General features: G+C 46.1%; 1 protein-coding gene across 3 annotated transcripts in view; it reads left to right on the top strand.

Annotated features, from left to right (window-relative positions):
• Positions 1-12512, top strand: part of TMC5 (transmembrane channel like 5) — a 92115-nt gene that overhangs the window by 7017 nt on the left and 72586 nt on the right. Inside the window, exons 2-4 of one of the 3 annotated variants that reach the window (XM_045047536.1) lie at positions 4300-4449; positions 6624-7187; positions 9397-9505. The gene's annotated coding sequence lies outside the window, so the exon portion shown is untranslated. Of the gene's footprint in view, positions 1-4299; positions 4450-4673; positions 5087-6623; positions 7188-9396; positions 9506-12512 lie in introns of those variants that run through there. The other 2 variants (XM_045047537.1, XM_023246721.2) reach the window with 2 other exon arrangements.

Raw genomic sequence — 12512 nt, 5'->3', positions numbered from 1 at the left:
CCGTGAGTTCCAGCCCCGCGTCGGGCTCTGGGCTGATGGCTCGGAGCCTGGAGCCTGTTTCCGATTCTGTGTCTCCCTCTCTCTCTGCCCCTCCCCCCTTCATGCTCTGTCTCTCTCTGTCTCAAAAATAAATAAATGTTGAAAAAAATAAAATAAAATAAAATAAAACCACCTTTTTGCACCAAAGATGTCTCAAGAATTCTTTCTTAGCCAGAGGCTCTGAACCCCAACACTTCAAACCACATAAATTCCACAAACTGTCTATAACACTGTAACCTACTCATGGGGTTTTGGGGTGATGGTGGAGTAAGTGGGGTAAAAAAAGATGGCAGAGTAAGGCAGTAAGGGAATTTAATTTTTCATTTGCCTTTGTTTCCCGCATCACCATGACAAGCACTTAAACCCCCTTACATCTTGAGGAAGGTGATATTAGGGCTCCAGGACATGGGGTCTATAGGTTTCTGGAGATTAAGCTATAGATAAGCTTGCCTTTTTTTCTTGCAGTTTACTGAGTTGTCTGAAGGAGACTCCTGTATGACTGTGATCTCTATGAGGCAACCATCTGCTTTCTTTCCTTTCCCTTGTCCTTGGGCAGCCAAGAGTGTCAGGAATATCACACATACCTCACCTTGGAGGAGGGGGGTTGCTGCTAGCCTGTACTTTGCCCTCAGCTTGCCCCATGCTCCCTCATTGCTGCTCTGTATGATTTTTTTTCCTGGCAGTCATCACATTCTAACAAAATATACATTTGACTGGGGGCACGTGGGTGGCTCAGTGGGTTAAGGGTCCGACTTGGGCTCAGGTCATGACCTCACAGTTTGTGAGTTCGAGCTCCTCATTGGGCTCTGTGCTGACAGCTCAGAACCTGGATCCTGCCTTAGATTCTGTCTCTGTCTCTGTCTCTGTCTCTCTCTCTCTGCCCCTCCCCTGCTCACACTCTCTCTCTCAAAACACGAACATAACAAATACACATACACATTTGACTGTTTTATGTGTATTGTGTGTCTCCCTCACTAAAATGAAAGTCCCACAAGGGCAGGGATCCTGGTGTGTCAGTGGTCACTGACAGATTCCCCTTGTCTCAATTGTCTAGCACACAGGAGGCGCTCAACGATTCCAGCTGATTGCATAAATTGGGTTTGTTCATTTAGGATTATAAAAGGGGATCCAAACTCTGAGTCAGCTCCTGATGAAATTTTCTGTGAAAGTGGGAAAAATAATGGGGTGTGGGAGGGGGACTCTCTCTTCCTGGTATGAATTGTCCCAGGATGTTTAAATACAAAACTTCTTTATTTGGAGTCATGAAAACTAATCTTAAGGCAAATTGCAAGGTCATTCAGAAATGGTCAAACACCTCTGAGGTCAGGAGAGGCTCAGCCCGTTTTGAGTTTTCCAGGCTCTTGGCTGTCAGCAAAGAAAGGGCTCTTAGCAAAGGACCCCTCCTTGCTAAAGAGAGCTCAGCTGCTATTTTAAAGACCTACGTGTTTACAGTCAGGCCTCCATGCACTTCCACACTGGCCTGTCCCTTCCCAGGGGGCTCAGAGATGGACCAAGGGCCCATCTGGAAATCGCTTCCTTCCTGACTCTCAGTCCCCACTTGGACTGCAGCCTTAAACCACTCCCTTGCCTTCCCACAAAGCACAGACCATCCCCCTCCCCCCAGGAGGATTCAGTTTTAATCCCCTCCCTTCAAGAGCTGAATCCCAACAAAAGCCGAGAGTCTTCCCATGGTCTGCTCACAAGCCTAAAACACAGCTGTTAGAGCTGATCGTGTCCACTTGGGTGACAGGGGAGAAAAAAATCATCCCCTCAGCTTGTTTTGCACACACCTCCAAGCTGTGGGGCACAGGACAATTGCCACATTAAATTTTTATTGTAAACGCCTAGGTTCACCTGTGCCTCTGAGTGGGTCAGGTTGCAAAGCCTTCTTTCTCAGAAGGACTGTTTTATTCTGTTGTTATCCTTTTTCATGTGAAAATGTCCTATTTGCAGAGAGAGGTGGCTGAGAGCATGGGCTGTGGAGCCAGACAGCCTGGGTTCCACAGGCGGCTCTGCCACTCAATAGCTGTGTGGTCTGAGGCCAGTTGCTAAGCCTCTCTGTGCTCCTGATTTCTCATCAAAGGATTCTAATGGCAGTGATGAGGGAGCATAAGGCAAGCTGACACCCCGCAAACACCCCTCCCCCAGGTGGGATGTGTGTGACATTCCTTAGGCACTCATGGCTACCCAAGAACCAAGGAAAGGAAAGGAAGCAAATGGTTAACTCAGATCACAGTCACGCAGGACAGGGGTCTCCATCAGTTTACATATGTCTTGGAAATTACAAGAAAACGGCAATCTTATCAATAGCCTAATCTCCAGGAACCTATAGACTCAGATTCCTGGAGCCCCAACATCACCCTCCCTTCCATAGTGATGTGGGAAACAAAGACAAGAAGGAAATGGCTGGTAAAATGAAATTTCTTTATAACCTGCAGCCCACTGACAAATACTTGAGGCAAATACAAAGTATAACATTCCTCCAGAACCCCCTACTGTCCTAATGGTAATGCCTTAGTAGAGGGAAAACCACCTTAGCTTGACAATAGCAAGGCCTCGAGTATCTTAGGAGTCCTCTTTAGCATATGAAAGTCCTTCTGGATGCCTCCCTTCGGCCTTTATCTCCTCAACTCCATAGTGTATAACCAGTCATTCTCCACAACCCCCCGGGAAGCTCTTCTGCCCACGGGTCCTGTCCCCGTGTTTTAATAAAATCACCTTTTTTTTTTTTTTTTTTGCTCCAATAAAATTACCTTTTTTGCACCAAAGACGTCTCAAGAATTCTTTCTTGGGCAGCTCCGGACCCCCACCACCTCAAAACCCCATCAACTTCATCTACCACCAACACAGGGCTGTAAGGCAGGCAGGGGTCCTGGGGGCAACATTTATAGAGACACCCAGCGTTTTGCAAGTGCAGGGTTAGCACCTGAGAGTATCTCCCTCCTCCACCCTCTTCTTCTTCCCCCAACCCTAGTCCCAGCCGAGCTCTTAAGATTGTTGGAATTGATGTGGCTTAGAGTCCGAGAGCCAAAGGCCAAGAAAGAATTCTTAGATGTTTTTGGTGCAAAAAGGTGGCTTTATTAAATAAAGCACAGGGACAGGACCTGTGGGCAGAAAGAGCTGCACTGAGGTTGTGAGGAGTGACTGGTTATATACTTTGGAGTTGAGGGAGGTAAAGGCAACGGAAGCTTCAAAAAGGATTCTCTTATGTTAAAGAAGATTTACAGGATCCTGGAGGCCTAGCTAACATTGTTTCCCCCTCTAGCAAAGCACTGACTTTAAGACAGAAGTTGCTGGAGGAATGTCATATTCTGACTATCTCCAGTATTTGTCAAGGGGCTGCAGGTTATAAGGAAATTCAATTTATCTACGTTTCTTTTGCCTTTGTTCTCCACATCAGAATGACATAAGGAGATCAGTTCTCTAAGGCACTTAGAACAGTGCCTGGTCCAGAATAATTGCTATATAAATGTTGGTTAAATGCGCTAAACATTTTTTATTAAAGGTTTATATTACTAAATGCTAATATTTTTTCTTCTTTTTTAAATTTATTTTTTATTAAAACATTTTTTTACATTTATTTATTTTTGAGAGACAGAGACAGAGAGAGACAGAGCAAGTGTGGGGGAGGGGCAGAGAGAGAGGGAGACACAGAATCAGAAGCAGGCTCTAGGTTCGGAGCTGTCAGTGCAGAGCCCCACGCGGGGCTTGAACTCACAAACTGAGATCATGACCTGAGCCGAAGTCGGACACTCAACCGACTGAGCCACCCAGGCGCCCCTTTCTTCTTCTTTTAATTGTTTTTAATGTTTATTCATTTTTGAGAGACAGAGTGTGAGTCGGGGAGGGGCAGAGAGAGAGGGAGACAGAGAATCTGAAGCAGGCTCCAGGCGCTGAGCCCTCAGCACAGGGAGCACCACGCGGAGCTCAAACCCACAAACCGTGAGGTCATGACCTGAGTTGAAGTCCGACGCTTAACGGACTGACCGACCCAGGTGCCCCTCGTTTTCTCTTCTTTTTATATAATTTTGCCCGGTGTTGGTCATGTGGAAAAAAAGACTGGTGACCCTGGGTTTGCTCCCAAAGCTTATTCGAGAAATGTTACTGTTTTATATATTTCAGTCACCACACCAGGAGGCATATGATGTCAGATTGTCCCACTGACACTGATTGATGATGGATGTTGGCTTTGTTGAGATGCTAGGTTTGGAAATTTTACTTCCTTGGTTAAGTTTATTCCTCGGCATTTTATTCTTTTAGGGGCAATTGCAGATGAAACTGTTTTCTTAAGTTCTCGCATTTGGGAATTTTAAAGCGCCAAGTTTGGACCACTTTGACTTGCAAACATTCCAGGTGTGCAACCAAACCAACGTGAGTGCGATCCTCGACCAGTCACAGAAACTGCACCAGGTGGGTTGTGGCACAAGGAAAACTTTATTTGCAGCAAATAAGTGAGGTCACGGGAATGGCTTCCAAAGCCCAGACTCCCCGAGAGAGGGTGAATGGGTATCTTTAGGATTAGGATGAATATTTAGATAGGGGATCGCTGTCATTGGACGAGAGGCGGGCATAAAATTGCGCATGCGCCATAAGGAAACGTGCCCAGACAACGTTGTATGTTATGTAAATGAGGCTTGTGCTCCTCCTGGGGAGGGGATTTTAGTAGTATAATGAGGTAAAGGTTATGTTGGGTCGTTCTAGGGGTCACTCCACAGTCCATCTGCGCAGGGCCAAAGGGTCTGGCTTGTGGGTGTGGTCAGGGCAGTCGCCATCCCACCCCTGAGGTAGTTTTGGGTTTCATTTGCCAGAGTTAAGAGAAAAGCCGGAAAAAAGCGCTTAAGGAAAAACGTAAGACAAAGGCTAGTGAGTACATGCAGGTGGGCGGTAAAGGTCAGGTCCTGGGGTCTAGCTGGTGACACGTTTGCTCTTCGGTGAGTTACTGGCAGAGACCGCTCTAGGCGGAGTTGTGTCACACGGGAAACTTTATTTGTAGCAAATAAGGAGATCAGGAGGAATAACTTGCAAAGTGGTAACTCTTCAAGTGGAGGTGAGTGGGTTGCTGTTCTTTAGGGTTATAATGAATATTAAGAAAAGGGAATCTTGTCACTGCATGTAAAGTTGGGCGTAAGGTTGCCCAGGCATACTTTGAAAACATGCCTATGCATGTATCCCATGTTGTGTTAATAAACCTGTGTTCCTCCGTGGGCGGGGATTTAATTTTTTTCCTGTTTATTTATTTATTTTGAAAGAGAGAGAGAGAGAACACGTGAGCAGGGGAGGGGCAGACAGAGCATCTCAAGCAGGCTCTGTGCTGTCATCACAGAGCCTGATACGGGGCTGGAACTCATGAACCTGAGATCATGACCTGAACTGAAATCAAGAGTCAGATGCTCAACCAAGGAAGCCATCCAGGTGCCCCTTGGATGGAGATTTTAACATTAGAATGAGATAGAGCTCGCTGTCAGCAGGTGTGAGTCGGTGTTTGAGCCCAAACTGGTCTAGGCTGGCGGGCGCTCTTGTTTGCCTCTAAAAGACAAGGTTGGGGTGCCTGTGTGGCTCAGTCAGTTAAGCATCAGACTTCAGCTCAGGTCATTATCTCGTGGTTCATGGGTTTGAGCCTTGCATCTGGCTTTGTGCTGATAGCTCTTCTGATTCTGTGTCTCCCTCTCTTTCTTCTCCCCTGCTCACACTTTGTTTCTTTCTCTCTCTCAAAAATAATGTTAAAAATTTAAAAAAAAAAAAGATAAGGTTAATGTTTCTGTCAAGAAGGGGGATGAGTAGGGGACTTGCTGGTGACAGTTTTAACCTCATTAATCCTGTGGGGCACAGTTTGAATCCTGCAGTAGGTCAATCTTTATTTTTGAACAGTGCTGGGAGTTTTACAATTGATTTATTATGTCTGATATGTTTAGGCTATTTTCTGGCTTGGTAGAGACCATTGGGTTTTGCATTCCCTTTTGTTCCCTTAAGATCTTTAACTACTGAAGTTTTTGTATTTCTTAGTTCTTACACCTCTTGAAAGGGCGGGCCTACGCCAGCCGACTCCATCTTGTTCTGTGTCCTTCACCTTGACCACACCTCCTCCCCTTGAGTAAACCCTCCCTTACCTGCCTAACAGGACTCGGACCCTTCCCCAGGACTCTTCCCCAGCCAATCGGCTGAGGCCATAGCCATTACCTCACCAACTGCCCCCAGGCCCCAATAAAACCTTTGTCCTTTTGAAACTCCCTCTCTTTCCCTGGTATCTCACCACTGCGTTGGTGCAGGTAGGGGATTGAGCTCGAGCTAGCTCGAATAAAGGCTCTTTGCTTTTGCATCGGACTCGGCTCCCTAGTGGTCTTTGGGGATCACAAATTCTGGGCATAACACTCTCAGGAAGAGTTTTGTAAGAAGTGTTGCCAGGGCAAGCAGTGCTGGTGAACTGTAGATCACAGAAGATAGCTGGGGGTCTAAAATGACTTCTGCTGTGCCACAAAAGTTATATCTCATCTTTCTTTTTCTGGGGACCCCCCCCCAACTCTTTCTGCTTATAGTTATATCTGTAAATTATATTCCTTTTGTTAACATTTATAATTTTTCTTTAGGGTCCTTTCTCAGGGTCAAGATTTGGGTCAATCACATCTTTGCAATTAAAAAAAAAAAGTCAAATACCAGAGTGATTTGTGATCATCAGCAAGAAACAAACAATATCTGTGCATTAGAGAAACTTGTAAGCACCTGATTAAAGAAGAGATCAGGTCAACCACACCCGTGGGATGAACCTCTTCCTCTGACACAACCTCACCTGTTAACTGGAGCTATTCAGGAAGAAAGAGGCAAATGCAAATTGTGGGATGCTCCTGAGAGGCAACTGGCCAGGGTGTTTCAGCAATGCCAATGTCTTACAAGGAAAAAAAAAAGATGAAACAAATTAAAATTCAAGGAAAAGAAGATTAAAGAAGGATAAAGAGGCATGAAGCTAACTGCCATTCATGATCCTTCGGGCCTCTCCCCAGGGCAGCTAGCTTGAGCATCCTCACAACATGGCGGCTGTCTTCTCCCAGAGCCAGTGATTCAAGAGAGTGAAAGGCAGAAGCACTAGTATCTTTTATGACCTGGTCCTGGAAGTCACATACTGTCATTTCCACATTATCCTATTGGTTACACAGGTCAGTACTATTTAGTGCGGGAAGAGAGTGCACAGGGGTGTGAACACCATAGGATGAGGTTCCCTGACTGCCATATTACAGGCTGCCTACCACAAGTACCTACCTCATGGGGTTGTGGAAGGAATGAAATGCATTAATAAATGGAAAGGATTCCAGACCAATGCTCTGCATACAGTAGGTTCTTATCAATGTTCGCTTTTGGTATTATTGGCCCACAGGGTAGCAGTTTGCTTTTCTTTATATATCACTGTCACAAATTTTAAGGCAATAATCTTTCAATCTTAACCTATCTTAACCTAGGACACTCCTCAAAATCACCTGTGGGATTTTTCAGTTTAATACTACTTTTTAGGAGTACCTGGGTAGCTCAGTTGGTTGGGAATCTGACTCTCTTTTATTTCTTTATGTTTTTTTTTTTAATTTTGATTTTGAGAGAGAGACAGAGTGTGAATGGGGGAGAGGCAGAGAGAGGGAGACACAGAATCTAAAGCAGGCTCCAGGCTCTGAGCTATCCGCACAGAGCCTGACATGGGGCTCAACTTACAAATCATGAGATCATGACCTGAGTGGAAGTCGGTCGCTTAACTGGCTGAGCCACCCAGGTGCTCTGGGAGTCTGACTCTTGATTTCGGCTCAGGTTATGAACTCATGGTTCCTGAGGTGGAGCCCCTGTTGGGCTCTGCGCTGACAGCTCGGAGCTTGCTTGGGATTCCCCCCTTGCCCCTCCCCCTCCATCTCTCAAAATAAATAAATATGGGTACCTGGGTGGCTGAGTCAGTTAAGCCTTGGTCTCTTGATTTCAATTCCGGCTGTGAACTCACGGGTTCGTGGGATCAAGCTCTGAGTTGAGCATGGAGGCTGCTTGGGATTTTCTCTCTCCCTCTCTGCTTCTCTGTTCCATTTCTGCTCACATGAGCATGTGCTCACTCTCTCTCTCCCACTAAATAAATAAGTAAATAAATAAACTTTAAAAAATACATACTTTTAAAAACAATTTTAAGTGGTTTTTAAATTTATGAAAATAACAATGCTTGTTCAACCTTACAGAAGTATGTATAATATATGCTTGTTTCACTCCCTGGGAGTAACTACTTTTAAGTTTATATTCTTCTGACCACTTTATCCTAATTTATAGATATATTATACTAGTGTTAAATAAATGGGATTCTAGTGTATGTATGGGTGGGTGACTTAGAAATTGGTTGAATGGTTTATCTTGGGAATCATGTATGTTATGTCTGTGCATTTGTGTGACAGTCTCCAGTCCCACCCTATTCCCCAGGGACTGACCATTGAGAGGTTTTTTTTCCTAGGGGATAGGGGCATATTTTCATAATTTACTATTCCACGACGTGGAATGGAATAATGGAGTCATGACAAAGTTTGATCCCCAAATAGGTCGGTAGGCTTGATTCTATTTCAAATCTGTAATGCAAATGTTGGGGAAAGTCTGAGCTTTGGAGTCAAGGCAAGTCTGGATTTGAATGTTGGCTCTGATGCTTACTAGCAGGGTGACTCTGAGCAAGGTTTGCTTCTCTTTGTATCAGTCTCTCACCTTCAGCCTCCATATTTGTAAAGCCACCTCATGGAGATATTAAGTGAGGTCATCCGTGATGTCTGTCAAGTGTCAGGCGGACTCCTAGCCTGAATTACTCAGTGTGGGTTAGTTGGTTTCCTGTCACCGCACCCTTTGGACGGACTGCGGAACTGCCCACAAGAGGGCGCAAGTGAGCGGGCGTTGAGTGCCTTGCAGCCCTTTGCGCGCCGCCGTGTGGGCTACGGCGGTTCAGCGGCCACAACATTGCAAACATCCCTGGAGTGTGTGTAAACACGGTCCTGTCCTCTCCGGAGGTGGCTGAATGAGATTGTGTCGTGAATATAATGAGTGCCCCGGGGGGTGGCAACAGCTCTGCTCTGCCTCTGGGGAGCCTGCCTTCTGGTTGCTATGGAATTTTCACAGCCGTTCTCTTCCCAAAAGCACCGAGTCAAATCCCTTTTGGGACAAAAAGCCTTAGTTTCACCACCTTTAAAATAGATGGCATCATACTTTCCAGTCTCTCCCCATCAGGTTAGCTGGAGCAACTTGGGCAGAGCCGGGGCCACTGAAAAAAGTGAATGACCATGAAATAACATGCTCATGTTTTTTCAAAGTATTTTTTTTTAACTGGCTAATCATGACAGACCTAATATTACCTCGTTCAACCCTCAGGACAACGTATGAGGAGGATATTGTTATCCCTGCTTGATGATTGAGAAAATGGGAGTCACAGAGAGGGCTAGCAACTTTCCCAATGTCACACAGCTAGGGAGTAGTAGAGGTAAGTTTCATGGTTTTGTTTGTTCAAACTCCACAGCTGGTGGGTCTAACCACTGCACACACAGCCTTTTTGCTTGAGGTGAAGACTCCTGGACTCAGGGTCAGAAGTCATGGGTGAATCACAGTTCTTTCACTGCTGAGTCAATTTGCAAGTCAATTTGCTGAGTCATAGGCAAGTCTCAACAGTTTTTTTCTGTTTCTCCATGAAAACTTTGGGTCTGGGAAGAGTTATGACTTCACTAACATCCCTCTCTCATGGGGTTGTGTAGGTGTCAAATGTGACACGGGTGTGAATGTGCTTTGCAAACTGTAAAGCGAGGTACACACACAGATACTGATGATAGGAAGAAGCAATCAGGGCGGCAGGGTCCTCAATGCATTTGTGGATTGGTTTACTTTTTTTAAAAGTTTATTCATTTTGAGAGAGAGAGTGCACACGCCTGTGTGTGGAGGGGAGGGGCAGAGAGAGAGGGCAACAGAGGATCCCGAGCAGACTCCATGCTGTCAGCACAGAGCCCAATGCAGGGCTTAAACTCATGAACTGTGAGATCATGACCTGAGCCAAAACCAAGAGTCGGACGCTTAACCGACTGAGCCACCCAGGTACCCCTACTGTCTTCTCCTGTCTTACTTAGTCCCATGACTGTATTCCTTTAACAAATACCGAGTGCCTGCTATATGCCATGCTCTGTTGTGGGCACTGGGGATTCAACAATCGGACAACAGTGTAGGCAAAAGTCTCTGCCCTCAGAAAGCTCCCATTCTAGTGGAGGGAGACAGACAAGACACACACGTACCTGTAATGTGTCGGGGTGAGTGCTTTGGGAAAAAAACATGCAGGAAAGGGTAAGGAGAAAACCCGGGCTGGGGACAAGGTGCAGAGGGAACTGGAGTGTTGAGGAAGATCACTACAGGAGTCCGTGCGAAAGGGATGAGGAAGTGGGTTACGTGCATTTCCGAGGGAATGTTGGTTCAGGCAGATGGAGCAGTGCTAGTGCCCTGGGGCAGCAGGTGGTGCTGGAGTGCTAGTGCTCTGGAACTAGAAAGGCCAGAGTGGTGGAGCTGAGTGAGCCAGGCGGGGGAATCTGTGGTGGATGACGTCAGAGCACAGGGTAATGGGACGGAACACGGAGGGCCTCACAGGCCACCATAGGGATTTGGGCTTTTACCCTGGGTCAGGCAGGAGCCACTAGAGGGATTTGGGCGGGGGATCCGAGGTGCCTCTGCAGGATGGCTCTGACTGCCGGCTTGAGGATACACTGCGGAGGCACAAGGACAGGAGGAGGGAGGCTGTGAAGAGGCCCGTGCAGTCATCAAGAGATGATGGGCTGGACCAGCAGGTGGCAGCGTGGAATCAGTGAGAGGTAGTCGGATTCTGGACATCGAGATCGGAGCACCAGGACCTCACTGTTCTGCTGGCGGATGTGAGGAGTAAAAATAGGAAAGCCAGCTATAGTTGCTGTAAATTTTCTGGGGTTGCTGAACAACCATTTGCAAAAACGGAGCTGTCATGTTCGGAGACGGTGGGAGAGACGGGGTGGAAGAAGGGCCCTCAGGGATCAAGCGTAGCCTTGCTGGGTTTGGGATGCAGCCTACTTTTATGTGGGAAGATGGATCCTGGTTCTGCCGGTCACATCGCGAAAGGTCATGCTTCTTCCTAGGGATGGGAGGAATTTGTGCCCAGTGTGCAACATATCACAGCATGTGAAGTGGGTAGCACAATGGCTTCCACGTAATTAAATTTTATTTACTAAGTACTAATAGCCCCTGCTATGTGGCAGGCACTGTATACGTGATATAACTCAGTGTAAGCTACCTTATTTGTCCTCACAACAACCCTGTGTGTAGGCCCCCTTACTGTCTTCATTTTCCAGATAAGGGAAACCAAGGCACAGAGATTCAGTAACTTGCCCAAGATTATGAAGCTAGTGAAGATATGGTGGAGCTGGAATGTAACCCCAAGTACCCTGGTTCAGAATCCCTGCACTTGATATTTACATTAAGTACATAATTAAGCGAATTAATTTCCGGCCCATGTTGGCTGTTACTGTCATTATTGTCATTGATTCTACTCCTGAAGCAGGAAGGTTGGAGACAACTGTGGTATATAAAATAAATTCAGACTCGTCACGTGACCTGTTGTCCTGGGGTCTGTGCTGGGCTGCTGCCTCAGCATCTGCAGCCTTTGCTTCTCTCCTGTGTGATTCCGAAGTTAGCTGAAGCATTACTTCCTAATGGAAGCCTTGCCTCGCACCCAGTAAACCCCCCAATTAGTTATAAATTCTGAGAGCATCTTGTACCCCTCTTGGTTGCAATAATCACGACTGTATTTACATTACTGAATGGTTTTTTGAATTGTGGTAAAAAAAACACATAACATTAAATTTACCATCTTAATCTTTTTTTTTAAGTTTATTTTTTAAGTTTATATATTTTTGAGAGAGAGAGAGAACACAAGAGAGGAAGGGGCAGAGAGAGAGGGGGAGACATAGAATCTGAAACGGACTCCAGGCTCTGAGCTATTAGCACAGAACCCGATTTGGGGATCGAACCCTTGGATTATGAGATCATGACCTGAGCCTAAGTTGGACACTTAACCAACTGAGCCACCCAGGTGCCCCCATTTATTTATTTTGAAAGAGAGACAGTGAGCACGTGTGCATGTGCATTAGTTGAGGAAGAGCAGAAAGAGGAGACAGAATCCCAAGCAGGCTCCAAGCTGGTGCAGAGCCCAACATGGGGCTTGAACTCACGTACTGTGAGATCTGAGCGGAAATCGAGAGTCAGACGCCCAAACCAACCAAGCCACCCAGATGCCCCCCATCGTAGTGATTTTTAAGTGTACAGTTCAGTAGTATTAAGTATATCCACATTGTGCAACAGATCTCTAAACTTTTTCATCTTGCAAAATTGAAACTCTATACCAATAAAACATTAATTCCTGCTCTCCCTCCGCCTACCCTTTCTGCTTTCTGTTTCTATGATTTTGCCTACTTTAGATATTTCAT

Source organism: Felis catus, chromosome E3, assembly GCF_018350175.1.
Source record: "Felis catus isolate Fca126 chromosome E3, F.catus_Fca126_mat1.0, whole genome shotgun sequence".
NCBI classification, from domain to species: domain Eukaryota; kingdom Metazoa; phylum Chordata; class Mammalia; order Carnivora; family Felidae; genus Felis; species Felis catus.
Note: the sequence above shows the minus strand (reverse complement) of the source record. Positions and strands in the feature narration are given on the sequence as shown.